Source organism: Carassius carassius, chromosome 11 (genome assembly GCF_963082965.1).
Source record: "Carassius carassius chromosome 11, fCarCar2.1, whole genome shotgun sequence".
NCBI classification, from domain to species: Eukaryota; Metazoa; Chordata; class Actinopteri; order Cypriniformes; family Cyprinidae; genus Carassius; species Carassius carassius.
Genome location: NC_081765.1, coordinates 16,378,094 through 16,392,380, shown reverse-complemented (window position 1 = coordinate 16,392,380; position 14,287 = coordinate 16,378,094). Strand labels below are relative to the sequence as shown.

The window sequence follows — 14,287 nt, the reverse complement described above, 5'->3', positions numbered from 1 at the left end:
AATTTGTAACTTGACTGTGTGAAGTCTTTTAGGCTGCTTGATTTTGCAAACATCATATTATTATAAGTTATTATTGCATTCATAAATAGACTGGTTTGCAGCGCAAATAGTTTCCTACTGATTACTGCATTTTCACAGAAAATAATTTGTTTTGCCATTCCAGAATAAGGTGCATAGACTCATTGTGTTTGTCTTAAGAAGAAAAGTCATATTTTGCATGCAATTTGCAGAACACAGACAATATTGATTCAGTTTTCTTCAATACGACGTCCCTCATGCAAGCAATATATAAATATAAACTATTTGCCTTCATTCTGTTTCTCTGGTGTCTTTGTGAACTCCTCGCTCTCTGCTATTCACTGTTCATTTCAACCTGTAGTAAAATTATCCTTATCTGGTGGCTTTGCATACCAGCGAGACGCTGCACCTCCATTACATGAAATCCGACCCCGCAGGAGGAGGTTGTAATTATGGCTGAATGGCTGATTTTAGATTTCAACTTCAAGTGGAATCCAGTCATGCACAAAATTTGTACATGGTTCTGATGCTCTTTTCTTCATCCGGTCAGTCCATTCTTGTGATATCTGACATGCTGTGTGGACACTGTCTCAGCCTGTCAGACAAGAAATTCATGTATGGAGGTTTATATGTTATACTTTTACAGAAGCCTGGGAGAAAAAAATTAAAGTGGGAGTGAGAGAATTGTTTTTTATTGACGAGCAATCTCTGAACATCCATTTCAGATCTGTTTGAATTTGGAACTGTTTATCAAGCAAGATTTTTGTACTGTGTTCTGTGGTGACTTACATTCAAAATAGGAGCTGTACAGTGAGTAGACCAGATGAAAACACTGTATTTTCATGACTGATCTCACCTCACCTCATGATCTACTCCTCCCATCAATCTCTGCACTTCTCTAAAACAGGAGAGGCTTCCCTCACTGCTGTCTAAATCCACTCACTACAAACCAAACTCTCATCTTGTGCAAAGATTCTTCTGCTTTGAAGTTGATCTTTAGACACAAGCTTTTAAGTAGCTATTACACTTTAAGTTAATGTTTTTAGGGCCTCAGAGTTTTTCCAGAAGAAGCCAGTTGTCTTTAAAACACCATTTTTTAAATTACTATACATATTTAATTGTAAATATTTTGCAAGCTACACATGGAAAGAGAGACAGTTGCTGTATTTATTATTATTATTATTATTATTACTATTATTATTTATTTTTAAATTGTTTACATTTATTTGATATAATTATATTTAAAATAATTTTCAAGCATAATTCATGATCAATTATTAAAAATTAAGTATTTGAGATAATTACCTATAAGAGTAAAAAAAAGCTTATTTAATTGTTTTAATGATTCTGCATGGCTTACTGTATATTTTCATTCCTCATCTACATCATATTTCATCAGGTTTTCTGTCTTTAAGTTGGTAATTGTTGCCTTGGGCAAACCTTTTTGGATTTTTGTTGCATAGAGCATTTTGCCACCCATTCATGACATCAGTGCATATAATATTTGGAGGTTGAGCACTATTTTACCACTAGATTTTCCCGATCCATAAAGGCCAGATTTTGAGGTCTTTTGATTAAATATTTAATCTTTTTATATGTTTTAGATTTGTATGGCCAGTGAGAATCTCTGAAAGCGTCACATATATTTGAAAACAAAAAACAAAAACGTTTTGTTGTAGGTGCTTCTTTTTGCCCCATGGGTGAGGGCCCCTTGTTCTTTACATTTTAAACCATAACAGACGATTTATTTTTTACACAAATTATGTATCTCCATTAATATTCAGTATAAAGTAATATTTTTGTGGCTGTCGCTACATTTTATCTTTTAAAATATTTAGCTTTTGATTGATGTTGTATTAGTTGTTCATTTATTTCTTATTTTAACTAAAGTTAGCAATATGAATGTTGCATAGTAACCATTTAGAAGTCAGTTTTTGTCAACAGTTAAACTATTTGGTTGTGGTCCACTGCAGGGAAGTGTTTGATTTGACATTTCACAGTCATTGACTGTGTTTGATCACCAGCAGAGGGCCAGCTGAAAAGACTCTTAACGAACTGTCTATTCTAGATGACATTTTTGGCCAGCAATTAAACACACAGCGTTTTTACGCAATATTTTTTGACGGATATATATGAATTTATCCTAAAATAAGAGGCGCTACACAAGATCCCGGGCCCTATGCATAGGCAGTCCTAATGGGCCCCTCCCCCTTGAAAATATATATTCCAGACTTTTCAAGGGCCCTCTCTTCCTTTGGGGCCCTGGTAATCAGTACTGGTTTTACCCCCAGTCCGACACCCCTGAGTGGATATAATTAGCGATATTTTAGACAAGTCTCCAAGTATAGGAATAAAACCCATTACAGAAGGTGTGTGTGTGTGTGTGTGTGTGTGTGTGTGTGTGTGTGTACTCTACTTGTTTTCTATACTGGTGGGGACCTAAACTTGAATATGAACTCATGACTGTATTAAGGTCCCCCTGTGGTACAGAAAGTTATAAATCATACAGAATGTTTTTTTTTTTGTTTTTTTTGTAGAAATGTAGAAGGTTTTCTGCGAGGGTTAGGTTTACAGTATGTGTAGGGCAATAGAAAAATACAGTTTGTACAGTATAAAAAACATTATGCCTAGGGGAGTCTCTACCAGGATAGTGCACCAGACTGTGTGTGTGTGTGTGTGTGTGTGTGTGTGTGGATCCATCGGGACGCGCCTCCTCTCGACCTCTGATAGGCGAAGCCGAGCGTCTCATCCGCCTTTTAGGAACCTTGGAGTTCACAGGGACTCAGCTCGGACGTGTCATGAGTACAGACAACTGAAAGGACACTATTGATATACCCTACATGTCTCTCTTCGGTTATTGCCACACAAGGATAAATCTGCCGTGATAAAAAGTTTGACTAAAGTCGTTTAAATCATTCTCGGTAAGTGGCCGCAACCTTTTTATTTAACCTGCTGCGATTGGATTCATGCATGACAGAGCAAACCCTTTAAAATCTGAACAAATGTACTGTTTTCAGCTCTAGAAGAGTGCTTTTTAGATGGTTCGGTGGTGTAAAATGCATTTCATTTACTGAACCTCCCTGATCCAAACCACAGCAGAAAGATAGTAAACGTGTAAATAACAACGGCAGCTTGTTTGACAGCGTTGCGTCAAAACTAGCACGCTTGCATTATAATCAGTGAGACTGAAGATCACGCTCGCGCTAAACGCTTCTGAGTATAATGAAGAGCTACGTTCTTAAAATGTTAGGTATGAATTTTAACGAAAAAGAATGTAGAAATTCTATAGAAACACATATCTGAGATGACAGACCTTGTAACTATATAATATAATGCACGATAAAAATCATACGTTTTAATACTATGTGATTTTACTGTAAAAAAAAAAAAAAAAAACAATAATTTTGTGATATATAATGTTTAGATTTTAACAATGCATTTTGTATATTTTATTTGTAAAAAATAATATTTCACCGATAATTTATTTATGGGGAATGGGGCATTTTGCTATTAGTGTTTTATGTTGTCGTTTAGGTTTATGTTTATTACAATATTTTGGTGTTAGCGGGATGTGTCTTGTCTTTGTCTGGTTGCTCTGTATTAACATTATCATTGACTACTATTGCTGAAGAGGCAATTTGATGAACTATAAATTTTCGCCTGGACTTTTATTGTCCATTTGTCCTATTTCAGTACGTTTACAGTGATTTAAATAATTCAAATAGGTTTGTATATTTACGTTAGGCTAGATATTTTAGTGACATATAGTATAATTAGGAATTGTGATTTTTTTTAATGTTAATTTGAATATTTTACAAAGCACTGAATGCATTAAGAAGTGCTGCATGGGGTATGAAATCTCGGTGCTCTTTGGTTGTATGGGATAGTATATATTTAAGAACTAGAACTCCAAGGCACTTGAATTGTATAGTAAAAAGTTAAAAAAGGCTTTTTAACTTTTCACTATACAATTCGAGTGCCTTGGAGTTCTTGAATATTTTACATTTTCAACAAAAAAAAATATATTTTACAGTGTAGTTTGTTGCATCGTTAACAATATTTGAGGTTAAATTTAGTCTAAACTAGTAAGAAGTATAACAGTAAGACATTTTCAAAGGTCAAAACAAACTGGTCATCCTGTCAAACAAATGCACAACACTGATATTTTAAAAAATTAAATTAAGTTCAATTAAACTTATAAAGGGGTCAAAATTCATCTTAATTCTTAAATCTGTACATGCCTTAAACATAGTGCTGGCCAAATTAGCGAGTTATCTTCCACGCTCGTTAAATGTGTGTATTTTGATGTTCTGTCAAAATCTAGTGGTGACCTGTCATTCATTGCATTCCTGCCCTCAGTGTCATGCATTTGTGCTGTATTATATGGAACTATTCAGCAATTAAGTGCTCCTACTTCCACTGGTGTGAATACATGCACAAAAAATGGATCTATAATATTTAATATTAAAATATGCAGCAGGTGCATGAATACAGCAGTGTTTGTTTTTTAGGAACGAGGCAGATTTTATTTGATATGGGTCAATTCCTTGCCTTGATGGATCTTTGTGTGCTGCTTTGTGTTTGCTGTGCTTGAAGGAGTGGTTAATTCAGTGTGGATATGCATTGCTGCTTTTTGTTTGTTATCTGCATTTTCAATACAGTTCTACATTAAAATCTATAATACATAGGCTGCTTAGTATGTAACGCAAAAATGTTTTGTTTAATGTTTTTTTGGTTAACAGTCAATGCCTTATGTTGACCAACCATGAGAAGAACCTCATCTTATCATTTCAATGACCTTTTTATGAAAGTGCCAGTTGTAGCCCTGACTGTTGTTTTTCTCTTTCTAGTGTCTAAAAGCTTAATCTCATTTAGTGGTAATTCTCCTGCGTGGTGGTGGAGAAGATAAATAACTCCATGCTCATTTCCACAGTGAGATTTTTTTTCAGTGCAAAAGATAGACTGAAGTGCATTTTATCTGTAGTCTGTGTAGGGTGTGTGTGAATACAGACTCAACACAGGCAGCCAAGGACACAAGGGGAAGGAACACTGCGAAATATTCTCACCTAGCAGGCAGCGAGATGAAATCCGTCAAGTTATTTATGAACCAAACTTCCTCTGATATCAGACAGGAGAAAACATTTCAACTGAGGTGGAAAGCCCTTTTTCTTTCTGGGAAAGCCCTGATGACACCACAACGACCGAGACCATTTCAGACAATGCAAAGTGAAAGTACCGTAGTAAAGCATAGACTGACTCGTACAGTCACCTTCAAACTCAAGAATATCATGGGAATGCTTTACAGTTTTATTCTATATATTAACATTAGTTGATGTGTTAGGTGAATTAACAAAAATTAACAATCATTTTTATAGCATTTATTTATATAGGTGTAAATTGAAATATATATTCATATTATTTTGTGTTCATACTGCTACTATTAATAATACGTGTTTTATGTTTAATTAATTGTATTAATTATTTTTGATCATTTATGCTTAACGTTAGATTATAATGCTTGAAATCATGTTATCATTTATAATTTAAATGTTAAATATGTATATATACTGTATGTAGATAATAACAATAACCGCGATTAATTTATAATGTGAATGTGTTTTTCATTGTTAGTTCATTGCAACTATTGCATAATACATAATACAGCCTTATTGTAAAGTGTTACAAATAATGGTTTAAATTCATATAGTACATTGCTGTAAAGCAGTTTTCAGTGTTGAATAACATAAATCCTATCGTCTCATCCAGTCAGGGGCAAAGGAAAGCATTGTCTCCTGCAAACATGCATAGGAAGAATGGAATTATAGAGTGATGTGTGTCTAATGCCCATCTGTGGACAGTCTGATTTTTGTGGTGGGGCTGCAGTCTTGGTTGAAAGGACAAGGTCAGAACAATGAATTCAAGAAGAAAATCTTTAAGAAATGAAAGGGTCCTCACCAGCATGAAAAAAGCATTTGTCTTCATTTTTTAAATCCCAGTGCCCACGCAATAAGATTTATCGTCCATTAGTTCGGCTGTGTTCACTTTATCTGGGTGGGGGTGGTGTAACTCACGACTATCTCACACAGGCTTAAATGCTATTTTCTATAAATATAAACTAAAGAAATTTGCATCATAAGATGTTAGCATAATACAAAGCATTAAAGCTTAGTAAATATAAGATACAGACCGTAGTTGTAGTTTGTAGATGTTCAGACATGTTTTGTTTTCTTCAGAAAAGGGACAGAATTTGCTTATGATTGCTTAAATGTGCAGCCTAATTAGCAAACTCTATGTGCAAGACTTTACTGAAACATTTACAGCACTATGGTGATTGAACCAGAAAGAGAAACAAGACTGATTATATAGTCATTTTAGAACTGTTGTCCAAAATGCATTATTATTCATGTTAATATTATTATCAGCTTAATCACAGCTTGATTTATTTTTTGTGGCATACCTTATGCATGGGTCAGTATATAATTTATATTTGTATTTCATGATAAAAAAAATATATCTAAATTATGTATACAGTATATATATATATGTATATCACCGATGTATCATTTATGTTTGAATTAAAATGCTTCATGCTTCATGTATCATATGCGGCCATCCTTATAATTGAGCCCTGCTAATACCTCTGCTTTATAGACTGATGGAGGAATCTGATATCCCGTTAGCACTTGATAGATTAGCTTCACCTGACAACTGATTTGCAGATTCCACTCTTGTTTGAGGGGATACTTTCCCTCATAGAAATTTGTTACAGGAAGGCCCACATATTTACATGTCCTCTGACTCCAAGAAATAGTTAAACACCTGATAACATGTTAGAGCCGGGACAGGTGTTTCTCCAGATGGGCCAGCAGAGAAACTGAAAGGTGTTATTTGAGACCTTCTAATGAGAAGGGTATGGCAGCATTTAGAGTTATATAGGACTTTATTACTGATGTATGAGGGTGATTTTCTGACGGTATGATGCAGGAATGTCACAAGGAATGCTAGATGTGGCCGTTCTGGTGTGTTTTGAATCTCTTGAATCGTGTTAATGGATTGCGTCACTACATGTAATGATGTTGCAATGTGTTGTGTCTGGATTTATCTTTTCATTTACTCTTTGGTTCTTTTTTAATAGTTGAAATGCTTCGTTAACATTTAGCAAACCTTTGCTTGCAGTCTCTTTGCATGTCAGGAGCATCTTTTTCCCTTTACATTTTCTTAAAATACCCACAATATTACCGTTTTACCATTGCGTGACCATCAGAGGTCTTATAAATCATCCCATGGCATAGGGGGGAGGGGGTTCAGTGCTCCATGAGCTGATCAGACTCACCATGACCCAGAGTGCCATCTCAAAGGGGACAGTGAGGCAGAAGACGATGGCTTCGTCTGACTCCTTTGTTTCCCCTCACTATATCGAGGAACTTGACAAAGGCTGATGGGCTTTGGTTAATGACACTTCTCTCTGGGCTGAGTACCTCACAAACGCTGTGCATTGGGGCGTATAAGAGAATCCCTCAACGCTGTGCATTACTTATGCTCTTTTTGAATTATTTAGCAAAGTTTGTTTAGCGTTAACTGCATGATTGACCAGGCAAAGATCACTATCACTGAGTCAGTGCTAGTCTGCCTGAGGTACCCAGCGCTCTTAATGCGTCTGTTATTGTTATACCCCATTATTCCATTATATTCATTTTCAAGTCTTTTTAGCTAAACAGCATGATATATGTATTTCTTTAGGTTAGTCACTATGGAGAATAATTTGGTCAGAGTGGCCTGTGTAAAACTGTGTGGTGTTAAGTAGCTTTTGGCTGATTTTGATGCTAATTAGTTGCTCTTGAACCTCATTTGAATGGTTTACTGAACAGATGTATCCAATTTGTTTTACGGAGGCTTTTTGCACCCTGTATTGAAGCTGCTGCCATCTTTTGTCTGTGTATGAAGATTGATATGTAGTCTGTTAATAATACACTTTGTACCAGGATTTGAACAATAAAGTTTATTCACCCCAGTTAGTATATAGTTCAATATCATTGTAATTAGATATATTTTGAAATGTATATATAATATATATTTATATATATTAAAAAAAGTATTTTATTCAGCGTTATATACATTCATTTACAATTCAGCGAGGACCCATTAAACTTGATCAAAAGTGACATTAAAAACTTTTACATTATTACAAAATGTATTTGTTTTAAATAAATGCTGTTCTTTTGAACTTTCTATATATATCCAAGAATCCTGGAGAAAAAAAAGGTAAACATTTGTATTATTAATTTCTTGAGCTCTAAATCAACACATTAGAATGATTTCTGAAGGATCATGTAACACTGAAGACTGGAGTTATGATGCAAAAAAATTCAGTTTTGTTATCACAGGAATAAATAGGGAAAAAAACGTATTTAAATTTCACTGTGATTTTTAATCAAGTAAATGCAGTCTAGGTGAGGCTTGTTAAAAAAAAAAAAAAAAAAACACTTTAAAAATCTTAATAACCCCAAACTACTAAATAGTAGGCCTATATATTTTAATGCTATAAGAAATGTCAAAACATAAAAAAATCTTACAACCCCAATCCTTTAAAAAAACTTTTTAAAACATCATTATTATTAGTAGTAGAAGTAGTATCATTGTGCAATTTATAACATTAATTTTTGGGTTTTATAGGGTTTTCTGTTTAGCTTGATTATGATATTGCATTTAATACAACTACTGTAAAAAATAAAATACATTTACGTTTACTTACAAAAGCATTAAACATATTAAGAAGGATTCAGCAGAGGGTAATTATTGTGCTTCCTCACAAAGTGATTGCAGTCCTTTTCCTCAGAGAAACCTACATCCCTGTGAACTCAGGGAAGTTGTATGTCCTGTATATTTCTGAATGAGTGTCATAATCTTGTTTGTGATTGTAAGAAATGTAGAGTCTGTATGTGTTAAAACATAGTGGTTCAAAAAAAGGCATAACATCCACGTGCCTGGGCTGCTATTTTTGCCGTTTCACTTTGAACTCCATATGTATGCAGTCAATCTTGATGTTGTCTTTTAGAGTATGTTTCTCCCTCCTCAGCATCAGCAGCAGATGTCTCAGCATGCTTCCAGAGCTTTTCCATTTCCTTTGAAGGTTTTTTTTTTTCTCCATGAGAATGCTTGGCTGGATTCTTGTGGATAATTCACATTGCAGGCTTTAAACCTGATTCTTAATAAATTGGACATATAAAAATAATAATAATAATAATATATATATATATATACACAATACAGTACAGACCAAAAGTTTGGAAACATTACTATTTTTAATGTTTTTGAAAGAATTTTCTTCTGCTCATCAAGCCTGCATTTATTTGATCAAAAATACAGAAAAAACAGTAATATTGTGAAATATCATTACAACTTAAAATAATAGTTTTCTATTTGAATATACTTTAAAAAAAATAATTTATTCCTGTGATGCAAAGCTGAATTTTCAGCATCATTACTCCAGCCTTCAGTGTCACATGTAACATCCAGTCTATCACATGATCATTTAGAAATCGTTCTAATATTCTGATTTATTATGAGTGTTGGAAACAGTTCTGCTGTCTAATATATTTGATGAATAAAAGATTAAAAAGAACTGCATTTATTCAAAATAAATAAATTCTAATAATATATATTCTAATAATATATTTTCTTTACTATCACTTTTTATCAATTTAACACATCCTTGCTGAATAAAAGTATTGATTTTATTTTAAAAAAAAAGAAAGAAAAAATTACTGACCCCAAATTACTGACCAGTAGTGTATATTGTTATTACAAAATATTTATATTTTAAAAATATAGCTTCCTTTTTTTTTTTTTACTTTTTATCCATCAAAGTATCCTAAAAAGTATCACATGTTCTGAAAAAATATTAAGCAGGAGAACTGTTTCCAACTTTGATAATGAATCATCATATTAGAATAATTTCTAAAGGATCATGTGATAATGATAAATGATAATTTAAAGTATAATACATCTTAAAACAATTATTTTAAATTGTAATAATATATCACAATATTACGTTTTTTTCTGTATTTTTGATCAAATAAATGTGGGCTTGATGAGCAGAAGAAACTTCTTTCAAAAACATTAAAATAGTAATGTTTCCAAACTTTTGGTCTGTACTGTATATATATATATATATATATATATATATATATATATATATATATATATATATTACAATTTAAAAAAAGTATACATTGATTTTTATAATCTGTTTTAGGAATATATATATAGCATATATCTCAGACTAAGAATGATGCAAATGTCCTTATTGCCACTCCATTTAAATACAGTCTTTGTCCTCCCACTTTCACTGCAGACTTTAGCTTCTCTGCCCCATGCCTAATTGAGGTTTTTCACTGACATGTTTTTAATTGCCATCTCAAACCTTTCATGTTTACACAATTAAATTAAGTTGGTAAGTTTTTTTCTTCATGGTTGGATGCTTTCTAAAATTTGGCTCTTTTGCAAAAACATAGACATATACTTTTTTGATTGAAAAGTGTCACAGTGTCTGGGTTGTGTTCCCTGGGTTCCCACTAGGTGTCCTCAGTTCCCACGGTGTTTATCATATTATCACTTCCTGTCTCCTTATTTGGTCACCTTCCTCCTTGTTTAGTTAATTGATTGTTTCCCCACCTGTCTCCTGTTTCCCCATAATCCTTTTGTGTATTTATACCTGGTCTGTCTGAGTCTTAGTCACGGAGTCCTTGTTTAATGTTGTATATTAATTCATGTCCGTCAGTTCTTGCCCTTGCCTTGTCTTCGTTTGGTTTATGTTTGGATGGATGTTTTTGGTTACGACTCATGCCTGGACTGTGTATTCTCTTTGGATTACCCCCTTATTAAAGACGTACTCGCAATTGGTTCTCTCTCCTGTGTTTTCCGTAACACCGATCGTGACAGAAGGACTCCGTCACAGTAAGAACCAGCGGTATGTCTGCCTATGTCTCATCCCCAGCCATAGAGCGGGAGAGAGACGGTTTTGAGGGAACTCGCCTGGTGGTTTTCCGGGGGACCAGGGGAGGTCGCCGAGGAGGGAGTGGTCGAGAGGAGACCCAGCATCACTCTCAACCATGGCCTCCCTTCGACCCGGGTCTCGTGTGGGATGGATCAGAGCCACCGTCTCACCATGGCGGACGGAGAGAGGAGAGGAAGCGCACGTCCGCCACGGTGGCGCCACTGCCCATGATTGCCGCGAGTCCAGCGCCACGGTGCAAGATGGCCGCCAGCTCAGCGCCAACGCCCAAGAAGGCCGCTGACTCATTCTTGGATTATTTCGCTACGCTGTCCAAGATTCTAGAGATTCCCAAGACGGTCAACGTCAGGGCTGCTGAGCCAGCGCCTCAGCACAAGATGGCCGCCAGCCCAGCGCCACAGCACAAGATGGCTGCCAGCCCAGCGCCACAGCACAAGATGGCTGCCAGCCCAGCGCCACAGCACAAGATGGCTGCCAGCCCAGCGCCACAGCACAAGATGGCTGCCAGCCCAGCGCCACAGCACAAGATGGCTGCCAGCCCAGCGCCACAGCACAAGATGGCTGCCAGCCCAGAGCCACAGCACAAGATGGCTGCCAGCCCAGAGCCACAGCACAAGATGGCTGCCAGTCCAGAGCCACAGCACAAGATGGCTGCCAGCCCAGAGCCACAGCACAAGATGGCTGCCAGCCCAGAGCCACAGCACAAGATGGCTGCCAGCCCAGAGCCACAGCACAAGATGGCCGCCAGCCCAGCGCCACAGTACAAGATGGCCGCCAGCTTGGAGCCACAGCACAACATGGCCGACTCAACGCCTGAGTCTCCAGACAAGGTGTCACCGACTCGCCATGCTGTTCCGGAGGCCGACGCGGTGCCCGATGCTGTTCCGGAGGCCGAGGCGGTGCCCGATGCCGTTCCGGAGGCCGAGGCGGTGCCCGATGCCGTTCCGGAGGCCGAGGCGGTGCCCGATGCCGTTCCGGAGGCCGAGGCGGTGCCCGATGCCGTTCCGGAGGCCGATGCCGTTCCGGAGGCCGAGGCGGTGCCCGATGCCGTTCCGGAGGCCGATGCCGTTCCGGAGGCCGAGGCGGTGCCCGATGCCGTTCCGGAGGCCGATGCCGTTCCGGAGGCCGAGGCGGAGGCCGATGCCGTTCCGGAGGCCGAGGCGGAGGCCGATGCCGTTCCGGAGGCCGAGGCGGTGCCCGATGCCGTTCCGGAGGCCGATGCTGTTCCGGAGGCCGAGGCGGAGGCCGATGCCGTTCCGGAGGCCGAGGCGGTGCCCGATGCCGTTCCGGAGGCCGAGGCGGTGCCCGATGCCGTTCCGGAGGCCGAGGCGGTGCCCGATGCCGTTCCGGAGGCCGAGGCGGTGCCCGATGCCGTTCCGGAGGCCGAGGCGGTGCCCGATGCCGTTCCGGAGGCCGAGGCGGTGCCCGATGCCGAAGCGGGGCCCGATGCCGAGGCGGTGCCCGATGCCGTTCCGGAGGCCGAGGCGGTGCCCGATGCCGTTCCGGAGGCCTGCTGTTCCGGAGGCCGAGGCGGAGCCCGATGCCCGATGCCTCCGGCCCGATGCCGTGTAGGCCGAGGCGGTGCCCGATGCCATTCCGGAGGCCGAGGCGGTGCCCGATGCTGTTCCGGAGGCCGAGGCGGAGCCCGATGCCCGATGCCTCCGGCCCGATGCCGTGTAGGCCGAGGCGGTGCCCGATGCCGTTCCGGAGGCTGATGCTGTTCCGGAGGCCGAGGCGGTGCCCGATGCCGTTCCGGAGGCCGATGCTGTTCCGGAGGCCGAGGCGGTGCCCGATGCCGTTCCGGAGGCCGAGGCGGGGCCCGATGCCGAGGCGGTGCCCGATGCCGTTCCGGAGGCCGAGGTGGTGCCCGATGCCGTTCCGGAGGCCGAGGCGGTGCCCGATGCCGTTCCGGAGGCCGAGGCGGTGCCCGATGCGGTGCCCGATGCCGAGGCGGTGGCCGATGCTGTTCCAGAGGCCGAGGCGGTGCCCGTTCCCGATGCATTGCCCGAGGCCACTCCCGCTCCGCCCTGGGGGACTCTGGCGTCGACCACGAGGACGTGGTGGTCCTCTGCTCCGCCCTGGGGGGCTTCTGCTCTGACCACACGGACATGGTGGTCTTCTGCTCCGCCCTGGGGGGCGCTTGCCCTGACTACACGGTTGTGGTGGTCTTCCGCTCCGCCCTGGGGGACTCTGGCGTCGACCACAAGGATGTGGGGGTCCTCTGCTCCGCCCTGGGTGGCTTCTGCTCTGACCACACGGACATGGTGGTCTTCTGCTCCGCCCTGGGGGGCGCTTGCCCTGACTACACGGTTGTGGTGGTCTTCCGCTCCGCCCTGGAGGACTCTGGCCTTGACCACAAGGGTGTGGTGGTCGTCTGCTCCGCCCTGGGGGGCTTCATGTTATTTTTTCCTTTTGTTTTTGCGTTAATGTCTGTCCCTGTTCCTTTCTGTTAGTCTGGCCCTCCGTCCCTCCCCCTGAACCTCCTCCGGTCCTCCTCCCTCCTGGTCTTTCTGTGTTGTGTTTACATTCTGGTGCCTGTTCCCCATGTTTTTCTTTTCTGGCCCTCCGTCCCTCCCCCTGAGCCTCCACCTGTCCGCCTCCCTCCTGGTCTCTGTTTTGTGTCTGTCTTGGAGCGTCTGGGAGCCACTCCGTAGAAGGGGGGTACTGTCACAGTGTCTGGGTTGTGTTCCCTGGGTTCCCACTAGGTGTCCTCAGTTCCCACGGTGTTTATCATATTATCACTTCCTGTCTCCTTATTTGGTCACCTTCCTCCTTGTTTAGTTAATTGATTGTTTCCCCACCTGTCTCCTGTTTCCCCATAATCCTTTTGTGTATTTATACCTGGTCTGTCTGAGTCTTAGTCACGGAGTCCTTGTTTAATGTTGTATATTAATTCATGTCCGTCAGTTCTTGCCCTTGCCTTGTCTTCGTTTGGTTTATGTTTGGAATGATGTTTTTGGTTACGACTCATGCCTGGACTGTGTATTCTCTTTGGATTACCCCCTTATTAAAGACGTACTCGCAATTGGTTCTCCAATGTGTTTTCTGTGTTTTCTGTGTTTTCCGTAACACCGATCGTGACAAAAAGATGACAATACCTTTTTTTTTATGCAACCACAGCCACCTTTCTTCCATCTTATTCCCATCATTTAGATCTTGTACAGACATAGTGGTGCTATGTTTGAGCAATTTATGATAAAATGTATGTTCTTTGACATGGTATGTTGACTGAATCACAAGCTCCTCCAGTGTCAG

At 40.4% G+C, this 14,287-nt stretch overlaps 1 protein-coding gene across 1 annotated transcript in view; it reads left to right on the top strand.

The window, feature by feature from the left end:
- The first annotated feature begins 2,799 nt into the window (after nucleotides 1-2,799).
- The window catches only part of LOC132152907 (ly6/PLAUR domain-containing protein 6-like), a 28,095-nt gene continuing 16,607 nt past the window's right edge, over nucleotides 2,800-14,287 (top strand). Inside the window, exon 1 of the mRNA XM_059561887.1 lies at nucleotides 2,800-2,939. The gene's annotated coding sequence lies outside the window, so the exon portion shown is untranslated. The remainder of the gene's footprint in view (nucleotides 2,940-14,287) is intronic.